The sequence below is a fragment of the Triticum urartu genome, chromosome 6A (assembly GCF_056163025.1).
Source record: "Triticum urartu cultivar PI428250 chromosome 6A, HENAU_Tu73, whole genome shotgun sequence".
Lineage (NCBI taxonomy): Eukaryota > Viridiplantae > Streptophyta > Magnoliopsida > Poales > Poaceae > Triticum > Triticum urartu.
The window spans coordinates 578,114,307-578,123,413 of record NC_141878.1 but is presented as its reverse complement, the minus strand read 5'-3'; the positions used below and the strand labels follow the sequence as shown (position 1 = coordinate 578,123,413).

The following is a 9,107-nucleotide window of genomic DNA, read 5'->3' as shown; positions in this document are numbered from 1 at the left end:
TTAGATGAAGAGAACGTAATCTGGCCCGTTCGTTTTTTATCGAACGTTTCAGATTGGTCCTGGCAAAATCAACTAACCCAATATGTGTTTTCAGTCGACTGTACTTACCTATTTCCTATATTCCCATTAGAAACAATAAGGTACGCATCAAAGGGGCCTTCTCGCGCTATACACGTCATCACAAGGAGATGAAAAAAAAACGCGTTGCGATTGGGTGGGAGGGACTGGGTCGCTCCCGTATTGGGCAGAAATAGAGACAAAAAAATCAGGTTCCAAGCCTCTTGTATTCTCCCCCCACGCACGCGACCTCCTCTCGTTCCACAAGCCAACGCAACCGCCGCCTCCTCGCCTCCGCCTCTTTCTCCGGGGGCCTTGCAGCTGCAGCAGGATGGGAGTCAAGGGGGCGAGCGGGATGGGCGGCCAGCTGGTTTCTTCGCCAGATCTGCAGCCGAGGGGCGACTCCGGTGAGTAATTCACCAGCTTCTCTATCCTTCTTCCCCTCCACTCCCAATCTGTCTTCATGCCCATCTAACATAGGACCGGGGAGTGGCGGCAGTGGCCAGGCCTAGTGGTGACGGGACAATGAAGTGGTCGGAGGCGCTGCATCGGCGGCAAGTTGGTCTGCAACGACAGCAAGACGAGGGAGATCGTGCACCCGCGGTGCCAAAGGTGCGCCGCCTTCCCCATGTCCCCTTCCTCTCCCTCCGCCCTCGCCTACATGCCATCTCCTTCTGTCCCAGCCTCGAACACATCATCCCGAACGACGATCTCGGCCTCTGCGGCAGCGGCCTCTGTTCTTTTCCTAGAGATGAATACTTTGAGAGCGTTTGTTGGCTCAACGGGATTGTCGGACTAAGTTTCTTTAAGGTTATCTGATTAATTCTCTCCTTTGAGAGCATTTTAAAAAACAAATTTTTTTTTTGTTTACATCATCTCTGATTATGTGATTAATTCAAGTATTTAACCCTGTTCGGGTGGGTTAATTGTTGACTGGTTTGTAACTATTCTTTATATGAGTAGGTGTACAGTGATATCCCGAAATGCAGAGTGGCTGGGCTAATTTACTAATGAAACTCACTAATATATCCTTGGATGTCTTGATCAGCTCAAGGGCCATTAGGGAGCTGAACTCAGATATATCCACCGTGCAGGACAATGCCTTGGAGCTCCTGCTATGTGGCTGTGGTTCTGGTCTTCTTTCCTGTACTTAAATCTCGTAAGTATATCTAAACTGGAACTTTACTCCTGATGTACTATATCTGATAAGACACAAAGTGTGCTGATTGGCCCTGATATTTCACCACACACTAATAACAGCAATATTTGGGGATTTTTTATGGAGAAGTGTATGAACTAGGAGAAGTTGATCTATCTAGCAACCAGAAATTAGATAGAATAGATAATTTAGTTGAAGCAAAGTAAATGTGAGAGGAGAAGCAGAAACCAAGATGGGGATTAAGCACATGGGGGGGGGGGGGCACCCAAAATACTTTCCTGGCTGAGATTTCTCAGCACCTTTCTTTGATGCGAAGCAGGAACAACATACTTTTGAACTGAACTATAACTGGGCTCCCTCTTGGTTCTTGGTCCTAATTTCAGGTGGAGCCATTACATGCAAATTAGCTGCAGGAATCTTCATCTTATACACTTCAACTTATACTCACCGCAAAAAAAATCCACTTTTACTCCTGCCATATCTGATTTCCATTTTCTTCTCAATGGTAGTGAAATTATTTAAGATTTGTTTCTCGACGCCCCTTTTCTTTCCACAAATCGATAAAAATCAGCATCATTATCAACCAATGCCTGTTCTTCCAACAAAACCGGTGATCACCATTTGTTTTTGTTATGTGTGCAGGTGTTTGTTCGATCTTATAGGCTTCTTCATATTTTGCATATTCATCAAGACGTGGCAGTCTACTCTGCTATTTTGGCTATCATGGTCAAAATAGCAGTATGGAATAAATGAGACTTCCGGTCAAGCTACTGATATTAAGGTGATTTTTTCTTTTCATCTACTGCTATGTTGCTGTCAGTACCAGCTGTTCTTGCATCTCTAATTTCTGCTGGCTTGCTGTTCAGGTGTTCTTATGTTTTTTTGGTGGGCTTTCAAGCCGCTTGTGTTTGCATTTTGTCCAAAACTCATGAAGATTGAAGGTATGCATGGAAAATCTTCAGTTTTAGGGAATAATTATGGAAAACAATGAATTGTCAATGTTTTGCTGCTGATCAATGTTTTAGGATAATTGTGTTTTGCAGTTTTGCCATCCAGTTATACTTGTAGCTTATAGGTTTGCAGTTTTTCAATTCAGTCTACGTTCTACTAATACCAGGTATTGTTGCATCTGTCATAACTGTTGTTGTTTAACGAACATTTAATGGCGTATAGGATCTTCAGAAGAATAACCGGCATAGCATATGGGTGCACGTGTGGAGCCAGTTCAGAGCATACGTAGTAGTAGCAGTCTCAAGGTAATGCATTACAGGGCATGTACAATTTTGAAATTGTAAAATTCCACTATGGCACTAAGGTGCTGTCTTTTGCTCTCCTCCCTGCAAATCTATGCTTATTTCCTGATATATATATATATATATATATATATATATATATATATATATATATATATATAAATGTAGCTTCTTATATAATTAATAGACTGTATTATGAGTGTATTCATGTTCTAAAATCAACAATGGTGGTATCTTGGTAGAACTAATGCATTTCCTTATGATTTACTATCCTGACTTAAAAGATATTGACTGATTTTACAGCTGCTGTGCACATAATACGCTGCTATATGTTTCGTAGTATTATCCTTCTAAGAACAAGTACCGGCGCTCTGTTTTGCTAATCCAAAAGGTGCAGCTTGTTATTGTCCTTCAACTATGCTTCCAGCATATATGTGTTTTAACTTCTTGATCCTTGTTTTGCTATGCTTAACCTTTCATACCCAGATTCTTGGATAAACTAGTGGTAGAATTTCTTACCTTTGCCATGCCTTGCTTTGCATGCTTCAAGAAGCTTTTCAGAATATTCAGTTAATTGTGCTGGTTGTTCATATCCTTAGCTGTTTTGCAGCTTATCTGTCAAGTAGGTTTTACACTTTCGACAACTGGGATAATCATGCTGCAATTGCATGCGATGCTACTTCTATATTGTTGTGCTCTGAAATATATTTTCAAAGGCATAACCGATTGGTCAAAATATACAGCTTGAGATACTTTCAGTTTAGTTCATATCATATATGATTTTAGTTTGTCGCACGGTATTTTTTTAAAAAAATTATTAGCTATCAAGGCAAGGATAAGACATCAGGACAAAGAAGAGTTACCCTATGCGTTTTTGGTGATGTTGCAGAACACTCTTGAGAAGCGACAGCTAGGTAACATCTTCATGCTCCTCCCACTCTTTTGTCCAAGAATTTATTCTTTAAACCTATCTCCATGAAGGATAGTTTTTATGTTATCTGGTTCTCACTTCTCAGGTATTATGACGCATATCTTCCTTCTCTGTTCAAAGCTTGCACAAGTGAAAACCCTGATGTTATACAAGTATGAATCTTTATGATCCTTCTACTCTTTTGTCCAAGAATTTATTGTTCAAACATTTCTCCATGAAGCAAAGTTTTTATGTTATCTTGCTCTCACGTTTCAATTTTTTTCTTCAAAATACTGTTTCTAAAAAGAAACATAACTTGCCATTGTTAGGATCGAGAAGCATACAGGATAAACAAAGGAATTTGTATATGTGCACCTAGCATAGAATCTGAAAATAAATTAGTGATGCATATGATTTTTCTAAGCAACTATATAATCTGATTTCTCAATAAAGGGTGCAGGCAAAGATATTAATTTGTAGAGAATGGAGTTGGATACGTCCAGCATTCGTACAAAATGTGAAGAAAAAACAGATATTAAAACTCCATCTAAAATGTAATACATGTGGGTTGTAGCAGTCTGTATATCCATTGAACATATTTAAAATTGCCATTGCAGTGTGGAGTACAATGGCTCCTACGGCTCGGCTTCGCGGCCGGGATCAGGCATCGCTGGATCGGTGGCACCAAAGGTGGGTTGTGGAAGACTGCACCGGGGAGCATCGAGCCATCGACCGAACAAGGTCTTAGAGTCGTTTATGATCCCGTAGGCCTCCGACAACATCAATAATAAGGATAGGAGTTGTCTGCTTCATATCGCCTCTGTCTCCACCCACATTTCAGTTTGCAGGTTATTTTCTTTTCTTTCTTTTCTTGGGCTCTTCTCTCTTATGTTAAGTAATCATATTTGATTTGGAATGAACTGCAGGATGTGTTTGAGGGTGGCTTCTGCTTGTTCATGAAGGCAACTAAGAAGGAGAATTTGATTAAATTTCTTGAAGGAAAGAAATATTTTATTTTCAGACAGGTATGAAACTGTGAATGTCCTGTAGTTCATGTTGAGGGTGGCTTCTGCTTGTTCATGAATGCATCGTAAAGCCTTGACAGCAGTGTAGGTGTTCTTTGTGTTGTTCATGTTGAGGGCATTGATGATGAGTTGCTAGAGCGTCTTGATTGGTTGGGGAACCTGGCTATTTATGCTTCTCAATTTTCATATTTGTATTGGAACTATTTACTAAATTATATGCCGACACAAGTTTAGTATCTTTTTGATAATATATTAGTTACGCATCTGATCTATGTCAGTTCGTTGTTGTCCAAGACAAAATGTTTTTATTTGAACACCATACATACTTATCGGCATAACAAAACACAACTAATGCATACCCATAATAAGCATTAATCTGTACTTTTGATTTTAAGGTCTGAGTCGATCTAAATTGCTCAGTTGATAGCTCTGTACTATACTTTTTGTAAAAAAATATATGAATTAGGACTCCATCGCTTAGATTTGTCGAAGCAACTAAGTTGTTGTTTCTCGTCATGTGGCTGGGAGCTTTTCTTGAGCCTTTGTTTGCTTTATGACATTGAGCTCTTTGAAAGGAGGCGAGAAGTATTTTGAGATCTTCCTCCTGAAGAACATCTTGTTAGAACATGCCCAGATTAGTTGTTGTGCGTGCGGTGTTCGTGCTACTGGAGGTGTGCATGTGTGCTAGATGTGTGGTGTGAGCCTACGCCAATATCAGACCTTGCAACAGCCTTCCTGTCTTAAGGGGGGGGGGGGGGCTGGCGCCGTTCCGGTCGTGGTTCGGCAACCTGCATCTGCATTGGGAGGACGGCGGTGCCGATGGTTTGGGAGCTGAAGCCGTGTGGCGAGGATGGCGGTGGCGGAGGAGGAAGAGGGCGCCGGCGGCTTTCGGTCACATGGGTCAAAGGAGAGCAAGGGGACGGCAGCACCTTCTTCCCATCTTCACCTAGGTAACCTTTCTGTAGTTTTTTGGTGATGTATGATTTCTTCGTTCTAAAAGATGCATGGTAATGTGCGAAAGCTTAATCTGAAACTAATTACACGGACGAGTGCTTTAATTTGCTAGATGTACGTGCTTCAGTTGTAGGAGATGAATGCCTTTTATGTTCATGTCATTATTTTTCTGTTGTCAATTTAGAATTTTCAGAGTTTACATTTGACAATATCTTCTCCTGCCATTGCCATATGCCTATATGGTTATAACTCATGTATGATTACAGAGTGCTAGCTACCTTTCAAACATGGAAGCTTAGGAGAAAGCATGTAAACCGAAGACAGGAAGCTTACCTGTTCGATTCAGCAGATTTGGTTTGCTCTATTTGTTAAGATCTTTCTCTGCTGCACGAGAACTTAGAGATGTAACATCAATGTGGTGGGCATAGATCAGAAAGGCAAGTTCTTGTCAAAGGAAATCTTCACCTACGTAAAGGTAACCTTAATAGCCTCTCTTAAATTTTGCAACAGGCAGCCATTGTTGTAGCATGGAGCTCTAGAGTAGTTAGTCTAGATTCAACTCTAGAGTAGTTAGTCTAGATTCAACTGAGTTACAAGTGCACATTTGTCTAGTTATTGCTACCTTTTTTTTGGAAGATTTTAGACTTACTATCCTGTGTTAATTTAAGGACTGGCTAAGTTTTGTTGTTCGTTCCCGTTCTCGGGTGCTGTCCGGTGGGTCAGTTGCGCTCTTCAGCGCCTTCGTCTTTGTTGTCTCCTACACCTTTGCCTACACCCTCACCCACTACCACGGCTCCTGCAGCAAGGTAACAGGTCTCTGCCTCGCCCGATCTCCTTCGCCAGTTTATATGCAGATGGACGGCTGCATGAACAGAAAGACAATGGTGTCCGAGCTTTGTTGCATTGCGTTACAGGACGAGAACCTCTTTTATTTCATTTCCAGTTTCACTTTTTTTAGAACATTTCCAGTTTCACTCTGCCTCTCTTTTTTACTTGGCTGGACTAAAGCAAAGTAGCAACATTTACGTAAACAGAATCGGGTGTTTTCTGCTTTCTTGTTCCTCCATTGTCTTCTGCTGGTGTGTTGCCTTCACTCGTATCTCCAAAAGCAATTTACTGCCCCTCCAATTCCATGGAAACTAATGGTGGATCTTATCTACCACCAGTAAAAATCAAACCCCAATACTAACTGGTGACCATAATTTCCATTTTCCCCTTCTATAAGCCCCATATCAATCTCATTTCTGAACCCTGGTCATGGGCTTGACCAACAAAATATATGTTATTGAAGGAAATATGCCCTAGAGGCAATAATAATGTTATTATTTTATTTCCTTATATCATGATAAATGTTTATTATTCATGCTAGAATTGTATTATCCGGAAACATAATACTTATGTGAATACATAGACAAACTAAACGTTATTAGTAAGCCTCTACTTGACTAGCTCATTAATCAAAGATGTTTATGTTTCCTAACCATAGACATGTGTTGTCATTTGATTAACGGGATCACATTATTAGGAGAATGATGTGATTGACATGACCCATTTCATTAGCTTAGCACCCGATCGTTTAGTATGTTGCTATTGCTTTCTTCATGACTTATACATGTTCCTATGACTATGAGATTATGCAACTTCCGTTTGTCGGAGGAACACTTTGTGTGCTACCAAACGTCACAAAGTAACTTGGTGATTACAAAGGTGCTCTACAGGTGTCTCCAAAGGTACATGTTGGGTTGACGTATTTCGAGATTAGGATTTGTCACTCCGATTGTCGGAGAGGTATCTCTGGGCCCTCTCGGTAATGCACATCACCTAAGCCTTGCAAGCAATGCAACTAATGAGTTAGTTGCGAGATGATGTATTACGGAACGAGTAAAGAGACTTGCCGGCAACGAGATTGAACTAGGTATTGAAATACTGACGATCGAATCTCGGGCAAGTAACATACCGATGACAAAGGGAACAACGTATGTTGTTATGCGGTCTGACCGATAAAATATCTTCGTAGAATATTTGGGAGCCAATATGAACATCCAGGTTCCGCTATTGGTTATTGACCGGAGACGTGTCTCGGTCATGTTTACATTGTTCTCGAACCCGTAGGGTCCGCACGCTTAAGGTTTTGATGACAGTTATATTATGAGTTTATTAGTTTTGATGTACCGAAGTTAGTTCGGAGTCTCAGATACGATCACGGACATGACGAGGAGTCTCGAAATGGTCGAGACATAAAGATTGATATATTGGACGACTATATTCAGACACCGGAAGTGTTCCGGGAAAGTTTCAGATAAAACCGGAGTACCGGGGGGTTACCGGAACCCCCCCCCCCGGGGGGGTTAATGGGCCTCATGGGCCTAAAGTGGAGAAGAGGAGGGGCGGCCAGGGCAGGCCACGCGCCCCCTCCCCCTCTAGTCCAAATTGGACAAGGAGGAAGGGGCGGCGCCCCCCCTTTCCTTCCTCTCCTCTCTCCCTTCCTTCCCCCTCTCCTACTTGGACAAGGAAAAGGAGGGAGTCCTACTCCCGGTAGGAGTAGGACTCCTCCCTGGCCGGCCGCCCCTCCTCCTTGCTCCTTTATATACGGGGGCAGGGGGGCACCTCTAGACACAACAATTGATCCTTGAGATCTCTTAGCCGTGTACGGTGCCCTCCTCCATCATAATCCTCGATAATATTGTAGCGGTGCTTAGGCGAAGCCCTGCGGCAGTAGAACATTAAGATCGTCACCACGCCGTCTTGCTGACGGAACTCTTCCCCGACACTTTGCTGGATCGGAGTCCGGGGATCGTCATCGAGCTGAATGTGAGCTAGAACTCGGAGGTGCCGTAGTTTCGGTGCTTGATCGGTCGGGCCGTGAAGACGTACGACTACATCAACCGCGTTGTTATAACGCTTCCGATTTCGGTCTACGAGGGTACGTGGACAACACTCTCCCCTCTCGTTGCTATCCATCACCATGATCTTGCCTGTGCGTAGGATTTTTTTTGAAATTACTACGTTCACCAACAGTGGCATCCGAGCCTAGGTTTTATGTGTTCATGTTATATGCATGAGTAGAACACAAGTGAGTTGTGGGCGATATAAGTCATACTGCTTACCAGCATGTCATACTTTGGTTCGGCAGTATTGTTGGATGAAGCGGCTCGGACCGACATTACGCGTACGCTTACGCGAGACTAGTTCTACCGACGTGCTTTGCACACAGGTGGATGGCGGGTGTCAGTTTCTCCAACTTTAGTTGAACCAAGTGTGGCTACGCCCGGTCCTTGCGAAGGTTAAAACAGCATCAACTTGACAAACTATCGTTGTGGTTTTGATGCGTAGGTAAGATTGGTTCTTGCTTAAGCCCGTAGCAGCCACGTAAAACTTGCAACAAACAAAGTAGAGGACGTCTAACTTGTTTTTGCAGGGCATGTTGTGATGTGATATGGTCAAGACATGATGCTAAATTTTATTGTATGAGATGATCATGTTTTGTAACCGAGTTATCGGCAACTGGCAGGAGCCATATGGTTGTCTCTTTATTGTATGCAATGCAATCGCGCTGTAATGCTCTACTTTATCACTAAACGGTAGCGATAGTCGTGGAAGCATAAGATTGGCGATACGACAACGATGCAACGATGGAGATCAAGGTGTCGCGTCGGTGACGATGGTGATCATGACGGTGCTTCGGAGATGGAGATCACACGTACAAGATGATGATGGCCATATCATATCACTTATATTGATTGCATGTG

The 9,107-nt window shown here is 42.5% G+C and overlaps 2 long non-coding RNA genes across 3 annotated transcripts; both read left to right on the top strand.

Moving 5' to 3' along the window:
* Positions 1-288: 288 nt before the first annotated feature.
* Positions 289-5,122, top strand: LOC125526584 (uncharacterized). 2 transcript variants are annotated; one of them, XR_015607804.1, is made up of 10 exons: positions 289-464; positions 538-669; positions 1,152-1,216; positions 1,859-1,997; positions 2,083-2,157; positions 2,390-2,472; positions 3,291-3,383; positions 3,486-3,552; positions 3,997-4,227; positions 4,306-5,122. It is a non-coding gene; the product is annotated as an uncharacterized LOC125526584 (long non-coding RNA). The 2 variants fall into 2 exon arrangements; XR_015607803.1 differs by having other exon boundaries at positions 1,106-1,216; positions 4,306-5,120.
* A 76-nt stretch (positions 5,123-5,198) lies between these two features.
* LOC125526583 (uncharacterized) lies at positions 5,199-6,635 on the top strand. Its single transcript, XR_007291785.2, has 3 exons — positions 5,199-5,354; positions 5,625-5,833; positions 6,027-6,635. It is a non-coding gene; the product is annotated as an uncharacterized LOC125526583 (long non-coding RNA).
* The last annotated feature ends 2,472 nt before the right edge of the window (positions 6,636-9,107 follow it).